The sequence below is a fragment of the Sapajus apella genome, unplaced genomic scaffold (assembly GCF_009761245.1).
Source record: "Sapajus apella isolate SASKATOON/1434 unplaced genomic scaffold, GSC_monkey_1.0 scaffold195, whole genome shotgun sequence".
NCBI lineage: Eukaryota > Metazoa > Chordata > Mammalia > Primates > Cebidae > Sapajus > Sapajus apella.
In genome coordinates this window covers 602,287-609,218 of record NW_022437135.1, presented here as the reverse complement: position 1 = coordinate 609,218, position 6,932 = coordinate 602,287, and the positions used below count along the sequence as shown (strand labels likewise).

At 48.2% G+C, this 6,932-nt stretch overlaps 1 protein-coding gene and 1 pseudogene across 1 annotated transcript in view; one reads left to right on the top strand and one right to left on the bottom strand.

Annotated features, from left to right (window-relative positions):
• Nucleotides 1–5,134, bottom strand: part of BCL2L13 (BCL2 like 13) — an 89,878-nt gene extending 84,744 nt beyond the window's left edge. Inside the window, 1 exon segment of the mRNA XM_032269586.1 lies at nucleotides 4,836–5,134. The gene's annotated coding sequence lies outside the window, so the exon portion shown is untranslated.
• LOC116543777 lies at nucleotides 1,413–1,523 on the top strand (annotated as a pseudogene).
• Nucleotides 5,135–6,932: the final 1,798 nt, after the last annotated feature.

Below are 6,932 nucleotides of genomic sequence, written 5' to 3'. Positions count from 1 at the left end.
CAATGGCGCGATCTCGGCTCACCGCAACCTCCGCCTCCTGGGTTCAGGCATTCTCCTGCCTCAGCCTCCTGAGTAGCTGGGATTACAGGCACGCACCACCATGCCCAGCTAATTTTTCGTATTTTTGGTAGAGACGGGGTTTCACCATGTTGACCAGGATGGTCTCGATCTCTTGACCTCGTGATCCACCCGCCTCGGCCTCCCAAAGTGCTGGGATTACAGGCTTGAGCCACCGCGCCCGGCCTCAATTGATTTTCTTTTTGAGACAGAGTCTCACTCTGTCACCAGGCTGGAGTGCAGTGGTGCAATCTTGGCTCACTGCAACCTCTGCCTCCCAGGTTCAAGGGATTCCCCTGCCTCAGCCTCTGGAGTAGCTGGGACTACAGACATGCACCACCATGCCTGGCTAATTTTTTGCATTTTTAGTAAAGACAGGGTTTCACCATGTTGGCCAGGAAGCTCTTGATCTCCTGACCTGGTGATGTACCTGCCTTGGCTTCCCAAAGTGCTGGGATTACAGGCGTAAGCCACCACGCCCGGCCCAACTGATTTTTAAAATGTGGTGTCCACACAATGGAATATAATGCGGCAATAAATTGCAATGAAGTACTAATACATTCTACCTCTTAGATAAACTCTGAAAACATTATGCTAAGTGAAAGAAGCCAGATAGGCCAGGCATGAGGGCTCATGCTTGTAATCCCAGCACTTTGGGAGGCTGACGTGGGTGGATCACCTGTGGTCTGGAGAGGGACCAGCCTGGCCAACATGGTAAAACTCCGTCTCTGCTAAAAACACAAAAATTGGCCGGGCGTGGTGGCTCGCGCCTGTAATCCAAACACTTTGGAGGCCAAGGCTCACCTGAGGTCGGGAGTTCAAGACCAGCCTGACCAACATGGTGAAACCCCATTAAAAAAAAAAAAAAACAAAAAAACCCCCACAAAAGTTAGCCGGGTGAGGTGGCTCGAGCCTGTATTCCCAGCTACTCAGGAGGCTGAGTTAGCAGAAACGCTTGAACCCAGGAGGTGGAGGCAGTGAGCCGAGACTGTACCACTGCACTCCAGCCTGGGCAACAGAGCAAGACTTCAACTAAGAAACAGAAAAAAAAAAAAAAAGCCAGACACAAAATGCCACATATTATATGATCCCATTTATGTGAAATCTCCAGAATAGGCAACTCCGTAGAGTCAGAAAGTAGATCAGTGGTTGCCTGAGGGTGGGGGTATGCGGACCAGTGATAAAGAATGACTGCTAATGAGTATGCGAGTCTCTTTTCGAGGTGATGAAAATGATTGTGGTGTTGGCTGCACAACTCTGTGAATATACTAACAAGCACTGAATTGTACAATTGCTGAGTTGTATGGCATGTTAATTATATTTCAGTAAAGCTGTTAAAACAATCAGCTACTCTGATTCCTTTGTGGTTCATAAACAAGAGGACTAGGTTTTCATGCTAATGTACGACACACGCCTCCCTAAAGCCTTGTTGCCTCATGGGCTCATTGGCACATTACTGTCTGAGGAAAAAAAGAGAAAAAAAAAAGCAACGACTGAGAACAGCACCCACCCCCATTCTGTATATATGTTAAACAAGAACACTTGGTGGCCATTTATTTGGAATAAGATACAAATCAAAATCCTGTCTGAAAAAAAATAAATGCAGACTGGAACTACTAAGTGAAAGTTTAAAACTTGTGTTTTTTATGCCTAAAGTATTTGATAATAAAAAACATATATATATGTGTGTATTTAATAACAAATACATATATATATTTTTAGGCAGGGTCTCCATCACCCAGGCTGAAGCGCAGTGGCACAGTCACAACATACAGCAACTTTGATCTCCCAGACTCAAACAATCCTCCCTCCCGCCTCAGTCTGCTGAGTAGCTGGGACCCATGCCGTTTTTTTGTTTTTGAGACAGAGTCTCCCTCTATCGCCAGACTGGAGTGCAGTAATGCAATTCCGGCTCATTGCAACTTCTGTTTTCCGGTTTCAAGCAACTCTCCTGCCTCAGCCTCCCGAGTATCTGGGACTACAGGCACGAACCACCACGCCCAGCTAATTTTTTTGTTTTTTGTTTTTTGTTTTTTTTGAGACGGAGTTTCACTCATGTTACCCAGGCTGGAGTGCAATGGCGCGATCTCGGCTCACCGCAACCTTCGCCTCCTGGGTTCACGCAATTCTCCTGCCTCAGCCTCCTGAGTAGCTGGGATTACAGGCGCGCACCACCATGCCCAGCTAATTTTTTGTAGTTTAGTAGAGACGGGGTTTCACCATGTTGACCAGGATGGTCTCGATCTCGTGATCCACCCGCCTCAGCCTCCCAAAGTGCTGGGATTACAGGCTTGAGCCACCGCGCCCGGCCAGCTAATTTTTTTGTACTTTTAGTAGAGACGGGGTTTCACCATATTGGCCAGGATAGTCTCGATCTCTTGACCTCGTGATCCACCTGCCTTGGCCTCCCAAAGTGCTGGGATTAGAGGCATGAGCCACTGTGCCTGACAATTTTAATTTTTTTTTTTTTTTTTTTTTTTTAATTTTTTGTGAAGACAAGGTCTCCTTATGTTACCCGGGCTGGTCTAGAACTCCTGGGTTCAAACAATCCTCATGTTGCCTCGGATGGTCTGGAGCTCCTGGGTTCAAGCAATCCTGCCCGGGCCTCCTAAACTGCTGGGATTACAGGTGTGAGTCATCACATATAGCCAAAAAAAATTTTTTTAATAATATTACTTTGCAAACCACTTGTCCTAAAAGCTTAGTGTGTGTGTGATATTTAATAAATATTGATTATGTGCTGGTAAACACAAGTCTGTTTACAAGACTGTTGGATACAGCCTTACACATCTTTCAATTGAATTCAAGTACTGGTCCTTCCTGTAGGAGACAGCTTAAAATAAAATAAAATAAAAAGTGAATCCAACTACTGAATATACTCTTCCACATAAGAAAATGAGTCATTTGAATACACAAAAAAAATACACAATAGTACCCGACCATTCAGAGCAAAAAGATTTTCAAAACCCTTAACTCCCTAGTACCAAATGAAGAATACTTCATTTGTGTGTGTGGGGGGGGGGGGGGGGGTGTAAAAATGAAAATGAATCGTTGTGGGGGGGGGGGGGGGGGCAGTTAAAAAAAAAAGGTGGCTGGGTGCAGTGGCTCACGCCTGTAATCCCAGCACTTTGGGAGGCAGAGACGGGTGGATCAAAAGGTCAGGAGATCAAGACCTTCCTGGCCAACATGGTGAAACCCCGTCTCTACTAAAATGCAGAAAAAAACAAAAACAAAAAACCTAGCCATCCCAGCCACTCGGGAAACTGAAGCAGGGGAATTGTTGGAACCCAGAAGGCGGAGGTTGCAGTGAGCCGAGATCGCGCCACTACACTCCACCCTAGCAACAGAGCAAGTCTCTGTCTCAAAAAAAAAAAAAAAAAAAAAAAAAAGGTATCACCCAGTGTGGTGGCTCACACCTGTAATCCCAGCACTTTGGGAGGCCGAGGCGGGAGGATCACCTGAGGTCGGGAGTTCGAGGCCATCCTAACCAACATGGTGAAACCTTGTCTCTACTAAAACTACAAAAAGCCCGGCCGGCGCGCGCACGCCGCGAGCCGCTGGCGCTCGGAGAAACAAGTTTTTTTTTTTTTTTTTTTTTTTTTTTGAAAAAAAAAAAAACACACACACACACACACAAAAAATTAGCCGGGCGTGGTGGCTGGCATATGCCTGTAATCCCAGCTACCCCGGAGGCTGAGGCAGGAGAATCGCTTGAACCCAGCGGGCAGAGGTTGCAGTGAGCCGAGATGGTGCCATTGCACTCCAGCCTGGGCAAACAAGAGGGAAACTCAAGTCTCAAAACGAAAAAAAAAAAAGAAGATATCCGAAGGGTGTGGCAACCCACCCAAGGTCACACAAGTCAGAGCAGAGAGCAACATTCTGGTTTATACTAAACCTCCAGGGGAAATCTTACAATTTTGCCAAAAAAGTTTTTGTTTTGTTTTACGTAACAAAAAAGAAAAAAAGTGAGGAAGGAGAGCTGTCAGCTTAGTTCACAACTTCTAAACGGAGACAGTGAGATAGCTATTTTGGATAAACAAACACTTGTGCAGGGAGTGGCTAGGGGCTAACCAAAGCTATCAGCCAACAGCATGTGAACAACTGACCAGATCGTCCGATTTTCAACGCTGGGTTAGAGCCTCCCCTCAAAAAGTCAGTCATGAGGCAAGAAACAGGATCTTTACAGAATGGTGGGAGGATAAATCAAAGGGGAAAAATGACTCCGTGTGAACTGTTTTGCCTCCAAGGGCAAGAAAGCAGTTTTTCCTGAAAAAATAATGGGTGTGAAAACAGCAGTGAATTAAGGTTAAGAAACAAGACTTCTAGCAATCTCTGAGAAGAAACCACTAAGACTGACAAAGCTCATATTCAAGTGTTCTTTCTAAGTGAATCGCATGAAAACCTTTCCCTCAACCAAAAAGAAGTCACCGTTCCCCAGCCTAGCCCTAAAATGGACCCGGGCTTTCCACGTGAAGCAGTCCGGGGAAGGACAGCGGCGTGGAGCCAGAGCCGAGTCCTCCGCCTCCGGCAGCCCACGCCCGGAGACGCCTGCTCAGCGGCGGGGCCGCGCGGCCAGCTCCGGTCACGGTGAAGCGGACCCCTAGGCTCCGAGCACCTTCGGGCGAAGGAGCACCGATGTAGACAGACACACTCACACTCACGCGTCGTCGGAACCACTGGGGAGTCGGTGGCTCGATACGGTCTCTGGGCACCTTCCTACCCAGGTGAAAACCGCCTCCTCACCCAGCTCAGCCTTCCTGGAGCCCCACTGCCCTCACCTGGCCCTGGCCCCTGCCCCAGAAGAGGTGAAAGAGGCGGCGGCAGCGGTTGCTTCCGACAGGGTCTCCCAGCGGCGGCTACTGCTCCGACCCGCGGCCCTAATCTACCGCCGCCGCCATGTTGGAGGGTGAGGTCACCCCAGCGTGCCTTCGTCACGGCCGGCGTCGGGGCGGGCCCAGGGCGCCAGAGAGCCGGAAGGGGCGGAGCAGGTACTGGAGCGGAAACACGAACCACTGAGGCCTGGAGGTCTCTCCGCGCAGACGTGACCTGAAGAGCCAAACCCTCCTAGCCCGCTCAAATCTGTGACTGCTGACGTTACGGAAGTTCCGTTTCCTCAGTCACTTCCGGAGTCGAGGGGTTGGGGTTGTGACCGTGCGGTCGCAGTGTTGGAGCTTGAAGGGCTGGCGATTGCGGGAAAAGATGCCTTGCTGCATGCACTTGCTGTGTTCAGTTCCGCAAACATGTACTGAGTTTCAAGTGCTTGCAAGGGAGCGGATCGAATAAGTGTCTACACAGTCACGACAGCTGCGGGGTACGCAGCTAGTTGGGCAGATGGTCCTTGAGGGTTGGGAAGGAATTCCGGGGAGGGGACGTAGTGGGTCGTGTAGAGAGGGCGTCCTAGGGCGAAGGGAACTGCCTGAGCAGAGGCGCCACAGCAAGAAGGAAATCTTAACGGTAGTAGTACGTTTTTCCCAGCAGTACCTACCATGGCGCCTGGAACATACTTGTGTTAATGGATGTTTGTTTACTTGAATCCAAGAGTTCTTTGCAGGAGTCACGGAAGGTAACTAGGAGAGGAGATACAGTGTGTTTTTAGGAAGATCAAATTACCTGTGGCGTGTGTACCGAATTGGAACAAGGAGGGCATTGGCAAGAAGGAGTCAGAAGACGGAGCCAGATCAGCAGTGATAAAATCCTTATGGGGAGTGACTGCCAGTGGGTACAGGGTTTCTTTTGGCGTGACGGTTGCACGGCTCTGAAATACTGAAAACTATTAATTGTACGTTACAGGTGAATTGTATAGTATGAAATCTATATTTCAACAAAGTTTTTTTTGGTTTGTTTTTTTCTGACTCGCAGCCTGGCACTTTCGCCCAGGCTGGAGTGCAATGGCGCGATCTCGGCTCACTGCAACCTCCGCCTCCCAGGTTTACGCGATTCTGCGATTCTCCTGCCTCAGGCTCACGAGCAGCTGGGATTACAGGTGCACGCCACCACGCCCGGCTAAGTTTTGTATTTTTAGTAGAGACGGGATATCACCTTGTTGGCTAGGCTGGTCCACGAACTCCTGACCTCATGATCCACCGCCTTGGCCTCCCAAAGTTCTGGATTACAAGCGTGAGCCACTGCACCCGGCCTCAAGAAAGCTATTCTAAATAAAGTGATTAAAGCGTTGAACTGCTATTGTGGGGCTAGTGCCACAGGATGCTTTTTAAGCCCGAGTGACTGAAAAAAGGTTGGTGCCATTAATTGATACATAAAGTTTTGCAAAGGAAAGGCTTAGTGACCTTGGAAAACTAATAGTACAGGCTGGGCGCAGTGGCTCACGTCTGTAATCGCGAATTTGTAAAAAAAAACAAACATAATACCTATTAATAAGCCCATATTTAAATTTCCCCAGTTGTCCAAATCATGTATTTCATATTTTTTTGACTTTTAAAATTTTAGGCCAGGATCTAAGTTCACACACTGACTGAATTTTGACTAATCTTTTATGAGTCTCCTGGTCTTTGTTACTTTTTTTTTTTTTTTTTGAGACAGAGTCTCTCTCTCTCTCACCAGGCTGGAGTACAGTGGTACCATCTTGGCTCACCGCAACCTCCACCTCCCAGGTTCAAGTGATTCTTCTGCCTCAGCTTCCCAAGTAGCTGGGATTACAGGTGTCCGCCACTCCCCCCAGCGAATTTTTGTATTTTTAGTAGAGACCGGATTTGACTTTGTTGGTCAGGCTGGTCTGGAATTCCTGACCATGGGTGATCCACCCACTTCGACCTCTCAAAGTGCTGCGATTACAGTTGTGAGCTTCCTCACCCGGCTGACTCTCCTGGTCTTTTTAATGTGACATTGACTTTCTGAAGTGTAGATATATTCACAAG